General features: G+C 40.2%; 1 protein-coding gene across 1 annotated transcript in view; it reads right to left on the bottom strand.

Annotated features, from left to right (window-relative positions):
• TENM1 (teneurin transmembrane protein 1) overlaps positions 1-12317 on the bottom strand; it is an 854513-nt gene extending 842196 nt beyond the window's left edge. The window contains exon 1 of the mRNA XM_058441351.1: positions 11729-12317. The gene's annotated coding sequence lies outside the window, so the exon portion shown is untranslated. The remainder of the gene's footprint in view (positions 1-11728) is intronic.
• Positions 12318-19587: the final 7270 nt, after the last annotated feature.

Here is a 19587-nt window from a genome sequence, read left to right on the forward strand (position 1 = left end):
TTGTGGCACATATACACCATGGAATACTATGCAGCCATAAAAAATGATGAGTTCATGTCCTTTGTAGGGACATGGATGAAACTGGAAACCATCATTCTCAGTAAACTATCGCAAAAACAAAAAACCAAACACCGCATGTTCTCACTCATAGGTGGGAATTGAACAATGAGAACTCATGGACACAGGAAGGAGAACATCACACTCCGGGGACTGTTGTGGGTTTGGGGGAGCGGGGAGGGACAGCATTAGGAGATATACCTAATGCTAAATGACGAGTTAATGGGTGCAGCAAACCAACACGGCACATGGATACATATGTTACAAACCTGCACATTGTGCACATGTACCCTAAAACCTGAAGTATAATAATAAAAAAATAAATAAAATAAAATAAAATAAAATGATCATCCTGGTTGCTGTGTGAAAAACTATATGAGAACAAAGATGGATCTAGGGATATCAATTAGAAGGCTGTTTCAGTAGTCCAGGTAAGAAATGATGGTGGTTTGTTCTAGAGTGTTAGTAATGAATGAGATGAAAATTATTCAGATAAAGAATATAGTTTGAAGGTAGAGTCAGCATTTGTTAATTGGTTGGGTGTCAGGTGTTAAAAAAGAGAAATCAAGAATGACTAACATTTGGGACTTGAAAAATTGCACTGAGCATTATTTTAATTTTAAAATAAACAAGCATTTATTGTTTCTAATTTGTATGTATACATGTATATACAAACTGTGGTAAGAACCTTCAACATGAGATCTACCCTCTTAAAATTGTAAGTGTACAATACAGTATTGTTATTTAAGGCACTATGTTGGACAAAAGATCTCTAGAACTTATTTGCCTTGCATAAGAGAAACTTTATATTCATTGAATACCATTTATGTTGATTACTGAAGGTTGAGGTATTTTTCAGTCATTTTTTTCCATTTCCCATTTCTATTTCCTCTCTTGTGAATTATTTTTTCATGTCTTTGCCCAAGTGGCATTTATAAAATTATTTCCTCCCTTAGCTTCTATTTTATTGTTATCTTGTATGGCTTTTACCTCTCTGATCTTACTCTAACTTCCTCTCTCTTGAAGGCTCCTCTTATTTCACTAAACTCTTAAATGCAGTGTTTCTCAAGATTTCATCTTTGCTTCTTTTTACTCTATACAGTCAACTTTCTGTATCCATGAGTTCCACATCTGTAGATATAATCAAACGTGAATCAAAAATATTCGGAAAAAAATTCCACAAAGTTCCCAAAAGCAAAACTTGAATTTGCCGCACAGCAAGTACTTTGTTGAATCCATGTGAATAAAGTGATGTGTAGGTATTGTATTCGATTTTCTTTTTTAGAGATGGGGTCTTGCTATGTTGCCCAGGCTGGACTCAAACTCATGGGACCAAAGGATCCTCCTGCCTCAGCCTCCCAAGTAGTTCAGACTATAGGCATGTACACCCTTGCATCTGGTGTATTAGGTATTGTTAAGTAATCTACAGATGACTTAAAGTATATACTTAGGTCATATGCAAATACTATACCATTTTATATCACGAACGTGACTATCTGTGGATTTTGGTATCTATGGTGGGGGGTCCTGTAACCCGGTCCCCACAGATACCAAAAGATGACTGTATATACTCTCTAGCTATGCTCACCTACCTGCCCCTATGATTTCAACTACTATGTTGATTGATGACACCCAGATCTCTAATTCCAGACTTTATCTTCAGATCTGTATTTTTTTAGAACAAGCTCTTGCTCTGTCATTTAGACTGGAGTGCAGTGGTGCAATCATGGCTCACTTGCAGTCTCAACATCCCAGGCACAAGCAAGCAATCCTCCCACCTCAGAGTGCTGAGTAGCTGGGACTAAAGAGATGTACCACCACGCCCAGTTAATTTTTTTTTTTTAAAAAGAGATGGGGTCTCACTATGTTGCCCAAGCTTGTCTCGAACTCCTGTGCTCAAGTAATCCTCCTTCCTTGGCCTCCTAAGCTGCTAGGATTACAGGCAGGAACCACTGCACCCAGCCAGGTCTGTAATTTCCATCTGGCACAATCCGTCTCCATCTGGATATCTAGCTGGTGTCTCACATTGAGTAAGTCCAAACCTGACCGCATTATCCCCACTAAAACCAACTTTTTCTTCTGTATTCCCTATTCTGCTTCACGGCATTACCTAGTTTCCCAAGACGAAAGCCTCAGAGTCACTCCCTCCTTCTTCCTCACACTTCCTCACACCCTAAATTTAATCAATTTCTAAGAATCATTGATTCAACCTTATGAGTGGTTCTCAAATTTGTCCACTCCTCTCCATCCTTACTGTCACTGCCTTGGTTCATGTCCTCATAATTGGTCACAGTTGCAGTACTGCCTCTTTATTGGTCTCACTGCTACTATACTCTTAATCTACTTCAATCCCTTCTCCATACTGGTGATGTCTTTCTAAAACAAGGTTGATTCACCTTGCCCTCACTTTAAAACCCCTTATCTCGTTCAGTTGACGCTGCTACAACATAGCACACTGCTTAATTTTGGATAAACCTCAGGAAAAACACCATTTTCTAGGATTATCTCCATGCAGCAAAATACCAACCCATTCATTCACTCAACAAATGTGTACTAAGCCTCTTCTGTATGTCAGACACATAAATGGAAATAAAATAAGACGTTATCCCTGACCTCTGTTCTCCAGGCTCAGATAGGAAATAAAATGGCACTCCCTTGTCCTAGATTGGTATTCCCCATTGCTAATTTAACCTTGTGTTCTTTCACAGCCCTAAGATCATGTGGAATGTGATTCTCCATATTCTGACTAAAAAAATCCTAGACACTCTTTAAGAATCAATTCAAATAACTGATTATTTATAAAACTATATCAACCTTTGAGTTTCCAGAGCATTCTAATTATTCCTCTACTGTAGCATTTGTTATATGACCAGAGTATGCTTATATATCTGTCTCCCAAAGATGATTTTTTAATGTCTCTGTAGCACCAGGTAAACAGAGGCATTGAGGAAGGTTTGATAAATTAGTAAATGAATGAATGGAAGAATGAGCAAATGAAAATTTTCCTTCATAAAAATTGTTTTATGATATATAACCAAAACTATGTAATACTGAAGTTTTCAGTAAAAGGAGAGACCAGTGCACGAGACCTGGAGGGCCTCTGTGGAAAACAGGAGCCTTCAAGACCCATTGTCACAGATTATCAGTGTAAATGTTAATTTTTTTCCCTTCCAATAGTAAAGCAGTTCCAAGTATTTTGCTAAATATCTAGGACCACTGTTCTCTCACTATGTCTACTGCTGTTTTACACATTTTCTTAAGGATACTTTATTCCATGTTTTACAGAAGTAAATTGTTAAAATTTTCTCTCTTCCATGTTAAATTACTGGTTAAAATATTTCCCTTGCACTGAATTCTAATTGTTTACATTAAAATTACCTCACTTTCACAAGTTGTCCAATGTTTCATCAAAGCAGTATCTCAAATAGGGAAAGAACAAAACAATGAAGAAAATGTAGCATCCTTATGTTGACACTTCATGAATTCCAAACCAAAAATAAATAGTGTCACACCTAAGTGTTGAGATTTTATTAGACTAAACAGGAAAGATATATCACAAATGTACCAGCAGCATATGAATACACGAACAGAGTACATCTATAATAAATACCAACCCAGTAAAGCAGTGTGACATTATAGCCCCTACCCAAGACAACTGAAAGAAGGTACGAACTGAAAAAAATATAAATAATAATATCTTATATTATGGTTATAATTATCTAGAACATATATAAAGAATTGGCCAGAATCAGAAGAAGAATAAAAAGAGTAATCACTCCCAATATTTTAGTGAGTGTCCTAAAGCCTATTTTCTTTCTCTTAAAACTGTATACCAACCCAAATCTTAAAAGTAGTTTAAAAAGAGAAATAAAAAAGAAGGAAGGAAAGAAGGAAGGAAGGAAGGAAGGAAGGAAGGAAGGAAGGAAGGAAGGAATGAATTAGAGTGATTTTATTATTTAAAATGTAAGATTATTCTCAAGTCTAACAATAGGTATTAATTGGCCAATCAACTGTACTGTTCTTCTCCCTTAGCGGTCACTAGATCTCATTAGTGAAATTAATACTATCTTCCCCAAAAAAGTTTCTTTTTTTTGACTTGCTTCACAATTCTGAAAATGCTTTCCTACATTACTTAAAGCTTTAAGCGTATAATGAGTCACAGTCACAAATACATATTCATTTGAAATATACAGTAAGCAAATAAGTGGCGTATTTATATGTGTCTGTAAATGATGCTTATGAAATCCTTGTCCACAATGTATGTATGTTTTCATAAATATTCATTTAAAAAATGTCAGCCCCACACACATAAACACAAACACATATTTGGGCTACTTAATAGAACAGATCACACATCAGTATCAATCAAATGCTTACAATTAAGCAGAGCAGCTTTAAAAAAGAAAATCATTAATGTTAAAAGCAGGAGGGGGATAAGGCACAGAGTATAAATTCAAAATGTTGACCACAAACATTTTGTTGATAGGAATTGAGTAAGCTGAAAACAGTACCAAAATTTTAGGTTGAGAAGGCTTCCAGCCACTGTGTAGTTATAGTGTATTTATACACCTCTATATTTAAACACAGGTGGTAATTAGCAAAATTGAAACACCTTTAATAAGGTATCATCATAGGTGCAAAGGATGTGTAGCATAAGATGAGTTCATTATCAATAACTTTCCTGAATTAATCATCTCTAGGACATTTAATTTTAAATGTACCTGAAAAAACCTGGATTATTGAGATCAGCCATCTGCAGTATCTCTTTCTAATGTCTCTGAACAACTGAAGAGTTTTCTTAAAATGTCTGTATGCAGCTGGGACATAGGGATTGCAATATCTAATAAACCAATTGTCCATCTAATCTGGCACCTTCTCTTTGACAGGTGTCTAAACCAGATAGAGACATTAGAGGTAATATACACACTTAGAATCCACCAATTATGCAAAACCATGCAACTGGGAAATTTTCTCTTTGACCTTAGCCAGTGATCAGATTGTCCCAGAAGTATGCAAACTGATAGCCATGTACTTTTGTTTTGGCTGTTTAAAAACCATCATTCATACAGGCAACTAAAAACACCAAATTGATTCCAAACATTAAAACGTTAAAATGAAAGTGGATTTCCTTTAATATAACCGTATAGAAATTCTACTGAAAGTTACATATATATGTATAATATGCATCAGCATCCTGAATACTTACAATACCTTTCATCTAAATAGAAAAACAATTGAAAAATAAATATATGGTGATTTCAAAAGGGAAACCGAGGCTATAGAACCATAAAAACTGAGGATTTGAGTAAACAGTGGAAGCTGGAACCATCCAGATGAATGAATGACTTTTTCCATTGTTCATCCAAATGCAAGCATCTGCTGAAAGGTTAGAGGAAATCGACACGACAAAGAAGATACTGATATTATGAATTCTACAAGTTCCGTGATAATTGTCCCAATTTTTTTAAGTTTTAGTCAGATTTTAGTATCACACAGATATAGTCCAAGTAACAAAAAATAAACCAAAGAATAAAATACACGTAATTCAACACTCAACAACTGGATACTGATATTCTCAGTATTCCCTAAACTGTAAAAATGTGGATATTAGTTTTCCTAAACTTTTAAATAACTACTTCATTCTATCATGAATAATTCTACCTTGAACATATATATTTTGAAATTTTATTAACCTTAAAACAGAAAAATACCTTCTGACCTTTATATATCTTTCCATTCTTTGTTTCCTTACCAAAGATCTTCTCTCAGTCTTAATATAGAAATTTGCTTACAGCTACAAATTGACAGAAAAATAATACTAGTTTCTCAGGACTTTAGCCGGTATTGCAAAAGACTTGACATGGATTGCAATTCAGCTCATCATAGAGATTGTGATTCCAAAATTTAATTTCATAGCTCATAATCAGCCACAAAAACATTAAAACAGAATACGAGAAACGTTAAAAGGCAATTTCCTCATTATTGACTACTTATTAATTTACAACTTAGTCGAATAAAATTAAAACAATCAGTATGCTTTCTGGTGACTGGTAAAATGACTGTTATACAAATTTCAAATAAATGTATTCAAATGCATTTGGTCTCTGTAATAAAAGTGGGGCATAGATATTGTAATAAGACTTTTTTTATTTGAAAGGGAAAAATAACCAATTCTACTGGAAAATTCAAGCATCATTTATATTGTTTTCCTATCATCACTAACTAGGCTTCTTCAAAGTCTACAAAATCATAATTTGAAAGAACATATTTTTTCAATGTAATAGCTATTATGAAACTATTTTACAGCTGTGAATGTTCTATTAGAACAAAAAATGCTCCATAGAATACATACATACCAATAGGAATGCACAAATCAAACTTCTCTTTCTGTGATTATTTTTTAAAAATTGCTTGAGTAGGGACAAAGAGGGTTGTAGTAAGATTTTTCAGGAAAATGACAGAGATGGCACTGATTTTTCGTTCGGCTTAATCATTTATTTCTAGCAAATTCAATTCCCCAGCCTTTTACAGTTACTTTCAGAGACCAACAGGCTGGCATGAAATTAAATTAACAAGCAGATTCCCATTCTGAATTAGTGACTCCCAGCTGTCTGTCCCATCTAGTTTCCATGGCAGTAGCACAATCAGTGGAAAATGAGGTACAGGAAATTTTAAGAAGCAACTGTATCAAGCCCCTTAAGTCAATTTCTTTAAACTGATGAAACAGTACAGGGGGCAGGGGTGGGGGGCAGGGAAAGGGGAGTAGAGTGTAGAACTGAACTTAAAGTTTTTAATTTCCTGGCTTGCTGAAAAGGTCAGTGTGTTTCTGTTTCTGTAATTGTTGGAGAATGCAAGCAACATCTCCTTATACATTTTATAGAAGGCTGTAGATTCACGATGGCATTTAGTTCATTGGGCATTTTATAGTAACCCAAGAGTGTTTAAGATATTTTACATGTATTTTAAAGTGTTTTATTTTTTCTTTCTCTTTTGACATGGATATTAAGGGTCATCGGCCTGTTAAGTGACTCCAAAACACCCAGAAACTAAGTAAACAATTTTCTCAAACAACCAGATGTTTGTCGCCCCAAACAGTTGGATGGTTAACAGAATGGTGCAGTCACATATTTGGGTGTCACCTAGATTCAGTCATAGAAATTTGTCATAAGCACCCAGAGAAAAAATATTAACCTTGGCACATATCTACCATAAACAGAAATATAAAGGCTCCCAGGTAAGAACTTCATAGGGGATTAACCACCCATGTGAAAAGAGATTTTTAACATGTTTTTATGTGTCCATTTTCCAATTAGCTTCTCCACTCTTACAGTTAGAATAGAGCGGGGGTGGAGAATCCAATATTTCAGAATCATTACATCACATTAAAAACATCATCCAAGAGGTAGTGGTTAGTTGGCATATATGCATGTTTCACCATATGCTATTGTTTACCTAAAGTGGAGGCTCGGACAGGAAGTACAATTTAGAATAATTTTTTAAGTTGTAAATTATCCAAGATTATACTTCCAGGCCTTGAAATGGGTCCTGAAGTTACATAAAAATCTAATAGACTTCATTTATTAGACTCTAGATTACTATTTTAAAATATTAGGGATCCAGGTCACCTGTAAAAATATTTACTTTTCAAATTAAAATTAGCTTAATTTCTATACAGAAATGTTAGCATTGCAATTGATATAAATATTGTTATATAATAATTTTCAGTCTATGCCATCATATTCCAATTTCCTCAGCCCTATTTTTCATGGGTTCCAAATGTAAGCAATTTTGCTGGTCTTGCTAAATTGTACCACAGCACGTCTAGCAAACTACAAAATCTCTATACATTATATAAATTGCCATAACAGAGCACTGAATACTGAACAGACACCTATGGTTGGTCATCAAGGTTGTTAAGAATAATCAAAAGCTGTGTGAAGCCTTTTATAGCATTCACCTGCTCAAACTAAGCATGGTTCTAGCTGGTTATATTTGATATTTACTTTCCTCTGTTCTAAAAAAAAAATCAATGGAAAACAGGAATAAAAATAATATATTAAGCCAGGATTCAGAATATTTTTACCTTTTAGGGGAAGGAAAAATAATAGCAATCTCCATTAAAAATAGTGATTTAATCTAATACGCAGAATCTGTAGATGATTTAAAGAAATTGTGGTATATGTGAGCATTTCTGAAATTTGATTCCTTTTAATTTTTATAATCAGCAGTTACACTTCCAGTCGTGGGTATATGCTGTTGGTCAGAATTGCTAAATTTTGTACCTTACAATATTTTTCATCTGCCTGTAGTCATACTAGGAATCCAGTTTAAACCTTTCTTCTAAATGTTAAGTGATGGGAAGCTTTTTAAGTATGCATGGATTATTAATTTTGAGGTTAAAATCCACAGCAATTTAACAAATATATATAATTTTAATAAAGCTATTGTACATGTTTTATACCTGATTCAAGGCATTCACAAGCAATTGCTTCCATGCGTGTGTGTGTGTGTGTGTGTGTGTGTGTGTGTGAGAGAGAGAGAGAAAGAGAACAAATATGAGTACTATAAGAAAATTTGTTTTCGTCAAAAAAAAATTAATCACTGAGTCAGTTATTCAAAGTACTGGTCTTCTTTTGACCTCTGGTCATTTATAAGTAAGTAAATAAATAACTGCATAAATAATAATTAATTTGTTTTGGGAAACTATAGGGAATTTATTAACCATAATCTATACCAACTACTTGATAGCTTTACTTAAATCTGAAACTGAATGACTTAGGAAAAGCAAGCTTCAAGCAAAAATTATATGGATTCCAAATGTGTATCTCTAACATAGAATATGAAAAATTTTTGTTTTATTAATTAACACTAAAATTTCTTACTACTTCCAAGTTTTTAAGGCTGTCACAGAAAATAAATTTCCACTAAGTTTTCTGTTTTCAGAAACAACATATCAGGAATGTTTTGCAGTTTGACAATTTAAAGTAATATCGTATAGAATAAACTTGAATGCTAGACTGTTCTGCTTCAGCAAGAATCTTTCTGGTAAAGGTATCAGAAAGGATCAATGACTATGAGGGAAACTATGATTATGTCGGTGTTATTTACACATATAATAGCTGAATTGAAACACTGAGACTTCTAGGGTATTCAGACTGAATTAGGCCTTTGAATGTGATGATAGTTATGTATAATACAATTTTATTTTAATACACCTATACGTTTGAGTATTTGAAATCTTAATCACCTTTACAGCACAATGATTCTACAAAGCATTCTTTAGCCTCACTGTATATTTTGTCAAATGACATGACTGTCCCTAATTCATAATTGGAACCTAAACCTAATGGAAAATACTACTTCATGTAAGCAAAAATATTTGTGGGTTTTTTTCTGCTATGTATATCTGACATTGTTCTCAGGACTGGACTCGACTAGTTTTATTATGAAAATGTTAACATTTCTTCATAGAGTTGTTTTATAGAAACACCTGTTTTTCAGAAACATTCTGGGGAACAACCTGAAAACTTTTAAATAATATTTAGAGCATGGATTTATTTTAGGAATTACATGATCCCTTTTTAAATGCATATTTTGACTTTGTTTAATCATGAAAAGTTTTCAACATTATTTTGTCATACCTGAAAGCCTTTAATTACCCTTAAAAACCCCAACTTTGCAATAGTAAATTATTTAATGCATCACAAAATAGTGTTATGAACTTGAACTAAAATGGCAAAATTGGGATTCTGTTTCTCCAGTTATTTACTTTGAGGGTCTTACTATGCCTTATGAAAATTCATTTTTCCCCACATTGCAGATATGAAGAGCAAGGAGCGGGGGTGAGGCAAGCAAGCAGATGCTGGGTAATCATGGAGCAGAAGTTAAAGGTGTGGATCGCCTTTTCATTAATTTTATTTTTTAAGCCTTTCCCTCTTAGACTCTGCCCTTTCTTGGTAACACTGGAGTATCTACTGCTCCAGATCAGAAGACTTCGGACTAGGAAGATGAACTGGGCTATTTCAGCCAAAAAAAACATGTAATAGAGCAGACATTTGCCATGTTCTCCTCAAACACGTTAAGAGTAGCAATTGATTCTCACAGTGCATTGTTACCTGGCTTGTTAATTATAATCATAGAACAAGAGTCTAAAATTCAAGGAAGCTGTCTGCGACACTTACTTGTCACAAACGCGATCAATTAACCGCTAATCTAACAGTACCTATTAGAGTGCACTGGGATGTTTCGTTTCCTTTTGGTCTTTAAAACCAAATGGCTACTAATTTCCTTTCTGTGGCACTAAGAACTTCTCTTTGTATTTCTTTGGGCCACCTCAAAAACACCTCCAGGTTGGTATCCCAGGAAAAAAACAGTTAAGTTCAGGATGTTTACTGACCAATTGTTTCCTATTGGAGATGTAGAGCTTTTCTACCCCTATTAGCATATCGCCAGTAGCAGTGATGCAGAGCTGCTCAACCCGAAGCTGCCGACGGCGAGTACGAGCTGCAAACCAGCCCCCGCCCCCGCCCCTACTCTCCCAGTGGCGACACAGACGTGGAAACATTTACTAGTGGAGTGCGATCGTCTGTCTCCGCAATTGTAAACAACTGACTGCATCGGGTTCACTGAAATGTTTAAATATACTCCTGACTGCAAACACATCCACTCACCAAGTAGCGCTAACAATCTCCCCTTCTCCGCCTCTAGGCAAAGCATCCTGAAACTAAATTGGCAACCCTCCCGTTACGGAGTGGAAGAAAGTGAGGTTACATTTCCCCAAGCCTGCCTAGCGCGTGCTTGGCGCTCGCAGATATGCTGGCCTTTGCTGAATCTCGGGCACCACGTCTCCGGATGAAATGCGGAAACACACAAACCCGCGCATTGGAGCGCATGGTTAAAGTCAACACCGACGGTCCAGGAGCACCGCCTGGGCTGTAATGACTGTCTCTTTTGACAAAGATTGACAAAGGTATAGGGAGGACGCATCGGGTGGGGCCCTCGACAGCGGCGTAGGTTAGGAGGTCCTGGAGTTCCCCCGGGAACCCGGGCTCCCTGAGTGAGGCTCAAATAGAAATTCAGAAGCAAACAGGTACTAAAGTGCGTCCTAGCCCTTGGGCATATTCTCTGCGGAGACAGCAGGACCTGGACCCCAGTGGCAGAGCCCCGGGCGAACGCTCCAGGATGGGAGGGATGCCAGAGAAGCGCCCCTTTCTTTCTTTTTAGACCGAGCCTCCCATCCTCACCCCAAGCACCCAGGTCCACTTGTTAGAGTGCCTGGGCTCTGCGCGAGAGCCGAGGCGAGGAGGCTCCCTCTCAGAACTGAAGGAGTTGGTTGGTAAAAGTGCCGCCTGGGAAGCCCAGCGAGCCCTCGAAGTGCAGCGTCCCCAGGGCCCGCTGGAAGCTTGAACTGCGAACAAGGCCGACCTCCCTTCTGCCCCAGATGGTCCAGAGCCCCATGGCCGGCGGAGACCGGGAGAAGAAGGATGCGGAGGCTCTGCCACCTCGGGCAGGAGTCCCAGAGCGGACTCAACCGGCCGCTCACAGCCGGGAGCCGCCATCCGCCGCCTGCAGCCTCGGGGCGAAGTTCGCCTGTAGTCCTTGGGGTAGAAGGTTGGGGGTGGCGGGCGGGAGCGAGAAGGAATGGGGTGGGAGCCAGGAGAAACGCACCTACCTATTCCAAGCGCAAGTTTCGGCGGCGTCCCCAGGTGCGGTTCCCCCGCCCCCTCGCCAGGTGCTCGGCTCCGCCGGGCGCTGCCAGTGCCCGGGACTTAGGGCGTCTCGGCCGACTCCTGCGGGAAACGACTGTAAATCCACATTACTGTTCGAGCTGCCGCTCTGGTCCCCGCATTGCTCTCCTCCGGCTGCTGGCGGCGGTGCTCTAAACCGGCGGCCGCCGGAGGCAGGAACCGAACCTAGCTACTATTGCACCAGCGGACGACTGCTGCCGGAAGGGTGCTTGCGCCCAGGGTCCTATGTGTGTGCGAGAGAGTGTGAATACGTGTGTGTGTGTGTGTGAGTGAAAGAGAGTGTTCGTGTGTGAGAGAGCAGAAGGGGTGAGCTCAGCCCCCGGGGCACTCGGAGGTGAACTCCGGGCTGAGCCGAAGCTCGCCGCGCTCCCGAGTGCTGGGCGTCTGCACGGCTGATGGCTGGACTGATGTTGCCGTGGCCGCCGCCGCCGCGCTCTAAGGCTGGTCGCGGTGGTGCAAAAAATGTTTCTCCGCTACTCGAGACCAAAAAACCTGCCCTATCTACTGAGCATGCCCGGTTTGACAGCTTCACAGCCGAGTTTTTTTTTTTTTTCTCCTTTTCCCCAAGACTCCAGGTTTTAGCCGCAGCTGAGATGGGAGGTGGGGGGAGGAGGAGGGGGAGAGGAGGAGGAGGAGAAAGAGGAGAAGGGCTTAAGGAGCAGGTATCGGGCAGAGGAAGGGAAGTCAAAATGAGAAAGATCAGAGTGTTATAGGGTGGAGAGGGGAAGGAGAAAGCTGGATATGGGAGCAGAGGAAGGAAATATGGATCAACAAAATTTAGATTTCCTACCACAGTGGGTAGATGCCTGGCGAGGGGACTCACTCGACTAGTTTTTTTTTTTTTTTTTTTTTTAATTACTTTCTCCTGAGGGTGAGGGTGGGGTGGGGCGTTCGGATGAGTATTTGTCAACCCCAGGATCAGCCTGGGACAATGTTACCTAGTCATGACATACACAAACATCGCGTGCACACACACGCGCGCACACACACAGGAGCACAATCACTGCTTCTATGTTCAAAGCCTCAAGACTGACTTAGAATGCGAAGTCTTTTGCCAGTATAACTTTGGCAAAAAAAAAAAAGGGCGGGGGGGAGAGAAATTGTTTGGTTTCCTTCTCTTATTCTCCTCTCCCCCGCCTTCCAGAAAAGCCAAAAGCCCGTGAATGCGGTGCGTAAGCGACCCACAAGCTCTCGTGCGTCGGTCGGTGAGAGTGCACCGCCGACTGCGCCCCGCTGACAGTGTGACCCCAGAGCTCCAAGGCCGGCTGGCCACATGCAGCCTATTGGCGGCGCATCAGATCAGCAGTAACGACTTCCACCTGAAGGTGGTTGGGGGAAGAGGGGAGCGCTAAGGGATCCTGCCCTGCCTGGCCGCCCAGGTTCCTGGGCTCCCTAAACGGCTCCGCCCCTCACCCAGCCTGGCACCAGGGCACGTACTCCGGCGAACCCAGCGCGCTGCCCCAAGCCCTGGATCCGTCCCTCCCTCCCAACCCTCCTCAGCTTCCTCGAAAAAGCGGAGAAGCGGAATCTGCACGCCCAGAAACTCGCGTCAGGAGCCTTAGGAGTCCGACTGGGCATGCTCGGGACTTGGGGCGCTTCGCATGGAGGCACTCTCCAGCGGCTAACATCTGTCTGGCTGGGCCAGATGTGAGTCTGAAGTAGGAGGCTTAGATGCCCGCTAGGAGCAGGCTCTGATTCCGGGAGGGGTGGCGGCGACGCCCACAGCAGTCTTCTTTCCGGCTTCCCACAGAGAGCAAGACCGTGGGAGATACCAAGTGCCGAGCCAGGGGAGCTGCACCAACTGGAGAAATAGGAGTCTAGCGGATTCCCAAGCCTCCTGCCCCGCGGCGCCACCCCAGCCGTAGGCAGGTAGGGGGCGCGCAGAGCAGCGAGGGAGCACCGCGTGTGCTCCCAAGGGACTGCTGACCTCTAGGTAAAGAAAAGAGAGCGTGAAGAGTCGCACATTCTTTGGGCGAAGGACGTTTACTGATTTTTTTTTTTTTTAAGTAAAGAAAGAAGGGCGTGTGTGAATGTGTATATGTGCACGCACGTTTTAAATTTTCCTCCGCAAGAACAGGGACAGGAGAGCGAGAAGCTATTGCCGAGTTGGGAACCCGCTAGAGGTTACCATAAGGCATGCTTGGAGTCGTGGCTGGTGCTAGTTACCGGGAAGAGTTCCTCTTGGCGCGGTGGGCGAACACCAGAGCTTCCAACTGTTCCTCTCCCTGGGTGGCGGCCCCTGCCCAAGGTCGGCTTCCGGGCTGGTCTCTGCGCTCCAGAGCAGGGGGACCGGATTCAGTTTCAGAAAGAGAGGTAGTACAGAGTGACGCCAGGGGGAGTTCTCTGAACCGTGTGTTCCCATTTTCCCAGCTTTTGATACAGGTATTTGCAAAGAGGGAGCATTGTAAGACCATCACACAGCCAATGGGAGGAAATACAAAGAGCTGAACACTCTAGGGGGAAGAATCAGGGAATCAAGAGCACGTTTATTCCCATCGTCCCTTTCCCAACAAGGTCTTCAGCTTCAGGCAGGAATCATTTGGATCCCTGCGGCTCAACACCCTCCCCCTCCCGTCCCGCCCCACCGCCCTGCCAACAAAGAAACAAAAGATGACAACCAGGCTCTGTAGGGGCATAGCAACTGCTTCTATCACCGGCTCTCTGTTGGGCTGTTGAGAAAGCAGTAGTGAAAGGATGGGTATAAAACCTGTGTCTTGCCACAGATATGTAAACGAAACCTTCCTAAAACCCACTACCCTCCTACAAAACAAAAACAAGTTATTTGTATAAACATATATAGATTTAAATATCCTAAATAAATGAAAGATTCCACATTATGAACTGCCCAAACCCTGAACTGTGGAGGGAAGACTTTCAGGATACCTCCTCAATCCTTACCAAAGAGTTCTGGAAGGAGAAAAAAAAGAAACATCTGGCCAGTCACTTCTCCAATGACTGGAAACACTCTGGGTGTTTCTGTAACCAGCGATTAAGAAAAGAACTCCCTATAACAAAAAGGGAATTCTGGCCAAATGGGACATGGACAAACCCTAACGGCCAAGGAAACGGAATATGAATTTAAAAGCATGATTATCTCACTCTCATTCTTGCTGTTCCTTTGTTACTCTTTTTGGAGATACTGGCAGAAAGGGAGAGTTGATACTCAGGGATTTCATGAAAGGAGGCTGAGTTTGTTTCTTTCCTGGCAATTCAGCAGTCCCTGTAATCATTTTTTAGAAATTCTCTACCACCTCCTCTTTATGCTGTATTTTCTCTCGCATTCTTCCCTCTCATTTCCTTACTGGTCTCCTGTGGCTCCCTGGTGTCCTTAATTCATTTGGTCTGCACCTGTCTCCCTTTAGTTCCTTCAAAACATTGTTTCCAGTCCTAATTCCAAAGTACAGAGGGCTCTGTCACTTTTCTCTGTTTCCTAAGAACTGATTTGCTGCTTCTAGACGCCTATATCCTGATATTGTAGGTGGATTTCCTAAGGCATTTATTCAACTTTAGAGATTCCCCAGACACATTTAAGCAACATGAAATTGCAGAATTTTCAAGTAGTTTTGCTCATGGGACCAAGAATTTCTATTTCAAATATGAATATCAGGAAGAAGACACACTAAATTGCTAGTTTCAGAATAGCCAATGTAAATATAACAGATTGTAATGGAGCATGCAATCTCTATATGACAGTTATCCAGTTGCTGAGTGTATATTATTAAAATAATTTGCTAGGAATTTTAAGATATATACCTTTTTGTTAACAAAGACACACACACACACACATGCACTCATACACCTTTTTATGTTTATTTCCGAAACTAATGTAATTACATAAATTCAATTCAGCAAGTGATTATGGAACATCTACTATATTCCAGGAACTGTGCCAGCATTGGGAATAGGCAAAGAAACTGAGACTTAAAGAAGCTAAGAAATGTTCAAAGATGTGTGAACAATTTGCTAATCAACAAGCATATACTGTGTGACTGTTACCATGTACCTAGAACATTTCACTCCCAGAGAACAATATTTAGATGTTCTGGCCTTGATTTTTTAAATATATTTTTAATCTATAGGTTGCATTCTGTGAGAAGAATGCATAATGGAAAATATTATGTCAGTTTTGTTTCTAAGTACCCTCATAAGTAAGAATGTAAGTACAATAATATTTGTATTAGTCTATTCTCACGCTGCCAATAAAGACATACCTGAGACTAAGTAACTTATACAGGAAAGAAGTTTCATTGTACTCGCAGTTCAGCATGGCTGGGGAGGGTCTCAGGAAACTTACAATCATGGTGGAAGGAGAAGCAAACATGTCCTTCTTCACATGGTGGCAGCAAGGAGAAGTGCAGAGCAAAAGGTGGAACAGCCCCCCATTGTAAATCCATCAGATCTCAGGAGAACTCACTCACTATCACAAGAATAGCATGGAGGAAACCACCCCTATATTTAATTACCACCCACAGGATCTCTCCCATGAAGCACAGAGATTATGGGAACTACTATTCAACACGAGATTTGGGTGGGGACACAACCAAACCATATCAATATTAGAAGACTAAAGTCAATAACAATTACATAAAGAAAATCAATGTGCACCATCTGAAATGAAGGAGTTTTGTTTGGTTGCTTTTCTAATGGGAAGATGTTTTCCAAAGCATAATTTCAACATGTACTCGTTGTGGTGGACTCTTATTTCCTATTTCAACTGATAACAACGCCATCCAGAGATCAGCTAGCAGAGATTATGAATAGAGCTGGCACCTTAACTTTTGGCTACAATGATTGGAAGCAGGAAAGGTAGCTTAATGATTTTCTACCCAAACAGCTTCCATAAACAGGGCTGTAAAATTGCAGTCACCAGCTTGCTGCAAGGGAGTGCCCATTTCCGGCCAGCTGTGGGCACCCCCCCCTGGGGAAAGCAGCCACATTGGAGGAAGCTTATTTGAGCCTGGATATGAACAGTTGGTGGCCAGGATTCTGCATCCATCTGTTCAGAACAGAGTCAGACACATTATTTTTCACATACCCAAGTAAGGCTCAGGAAAACAACTGACAAGCCAATTAAAGTCTTCTCTTTACCTATTCCTATTTAGTATCCAAATGGACCCTGTGGAGCTACTTCTCTGGCCAGAGTGCAAAGGAGAAACAAAATGCCTTTTAAAAAAAGTTTGGGCTTTAGCAAGGCACTTTGTATTCCACATAGCAAGTTCTGCTCATGGAAGTGTACATTCATATATAATATCCCCCACTGGAAAGGCTCCATCAATGCTGCTTTACCTTACTCTCAGAATAAAATACATCCCTAATACAGACTAATCATAACCTTCAGAAACCAAGGCTTCTCAATAGGGTACAGTGGCAATTCATTTGTATTATTGCTATAATGGATTCAAATAACTGCCTAAATTTAAATTTATAGCTAGTTTAAAAAGTGGTACCTTGGTCCTTAATTTATATAAAATTCACTTATATTCACTATCCATACACATAAACCAATATGGCAATAATAATAATTTATACCCTCATAAAGATAACATAGTGCCTTCCCTTGAAGATCTGAAAGCTGACTTTATGCTAGTGTTTGTCTTTTTATTGGAAATACTTTTAAGAATATTACTTTTTAGCATTTTTTAACTATCACAGTTGTTGAAAAGGGGGAAAAAAATGATTTCAAAATGTACCGTGATTTCTCCTTAAGAGATAAAATTACACTCCAGGAAAAGAACTTGAAAAGAGTATAGAACAATTAGGATTGCTCGGCTGGCATTTAAATGCACTTGAACTTCTCTCTAACTTTGTGACCTCATTATCATAATCCTTTAAGTGAATTATTGTGATTGACTTGTACAGGTAACTACTAATTTGTATTGAAATAACTAAAATATTTAGTGCTTCCAAAACACATGCTTAATAATGGCCATAAGAAGACTTTTATAGTCACATACATTAACAATTACTAATAAATGCTAACAATTATTAGGATAGTCCTTCATAAACAGATTTTAAAAGGCATTTTAAATGAAAATTTGGAACTAGGATGTTATCATTTTCCATACAACACAATAAACATGAATAATTTCTTCTCAGACTAAGAAAATAGGCTCCCCATGTGTATCTTCATTCTCTCATTTATACTTTCACTAAGCAAAGATTTACAGAATAACTACTATGTACCTATTCGGTGCTAAGTACTGGGAAGACAGTGGTAAACAAAACATACGTATTCGTGCCCTTGTAGACTTTACAGACTACTGGTAGGAGACAAACAGAACCAATAATACAACGAAATATGTAGTTCTAAACTGATGGGTGTTCTGAAGGAACAGAACAAGGTATTTGCAAGAGAACAACAGAGGAGACCCATTTCAATTGAGGTTGAGGTGGTTAAATAGGCATTCCTGAGGCAGTGGCTATTAATCTGAGGCCTGAAGAATGTGGAGTAATTGGCATTCCAGGCAGAGAGAACAGAATCTATGGTATTTGATGTAAGGAATGTCTTGGTACCTCAAATAATGCAAGGTCAGCCTGTGCATCTAGAGTGTAAGGAGCATAATGATGTAGGGGAGGAAGTGATGTAAGATGAGGCAGGAGAGGCAGGAAGGAGCCAAAACATCCAAGACCTCAAGGGCCTGGATAAAGATTTTGGATTTTGCCCTAAGGGCAACAGGAAGTCAGGAAAGGAGGGAAGGTATGTTATGATCTGATATACCGTTGATAGAATCTTTACCCCTGTCATTCAAATCCTTACACTTGCTAATGCTCAATAAAACATTTTCTATCCTTAATCTTCGTGACCTCTCTATGTCATATGGTATCTGTTCTTAAAGTATGGTCAAGAGTCCCCTGGAGGCTCCTTAGAGCCTTTTAGGGTGTCTGTGCAGTTAAACTTATGTTCCTAATACTAACATATTATTTGTTGACAGAGTGTGATGGCTCATGCCTCTAATCTCAGCATTTTGGGAGGCCAAGGTGGGAGGATTGCTTCAGCCCAGGAGTTTGAGACCAGCTTGGGCAACACAGTGAGATCCTGTCTCTATAAAACATTTTTAAAAATTAGCCAGGTGTGATGATGTGTGCCTGTAGTCCCAGCTATATGGGAGGCTAAGGCAGGAGGATCACTTCAGCCTGGGAGGTTTAGGCTGCTGTGAGCCATGATCTCACCACTACACTCCATCCTGGGCAACAAAGACCCTGTCTCAGAAAACAAACGAATAAAAGACATTATGTTTTTTCACTCACATTTTCTTTTCTTTCTTTCTTTTTTTTTTTTAAGATGCAGTCTCACTCTGTCACCAGGTTGGAGTGCAGTGGCGCAGTCTTGGCTCACTGCAACCTCTGCTTCCCAGGTTCAGGAGATTCTCCTGCCTCAGCCTCCCGAGTAGCTGGGACTACAGGTGCGCACCACCACACCCAGCTAATTTTTCTATTTTTAGTAGGGATGACGTTTCACTATGTTGGCCAGGATGGTCTCGATCTCTTGATCTTGTGATCCACCTGCCTCGGCCTCCCAAATGCTGGGATTACATGTGTGCATCATCAATTAACTGAATGCAGAAGCAGAGATGAGATTTCAGCTGTGTTTTGTTAAGCCAGGCATTAATGATCATGATACCACCCCTCTCAATTATTTTATTTTAGATTCAGGGTGAACATGTGCATGTTTGTTACATGGGTCTATTGCATACTGGTGGGGATTGAGCTTCTAGTGTACCCATTACTCACATAGTAAATATCGTAGTGAATAGATAATTTTTCAACTCTGGCCTCCCTCTAG

This window comes from Hylobates moloch, unplaced genomic scaffold (assembly GCF_009828535.3).
Source record: "Hylobates moloch isolate HMO894 unplaced genomic scaffold, HMol_V3 SCAFFOLD_7, whole genome shotgun sequence".
NCBI lineage: Eukaryota > Metazoa > Chordata > Mammalia > Primates > Hylobatidae > Hylobates > Hylobates moloch.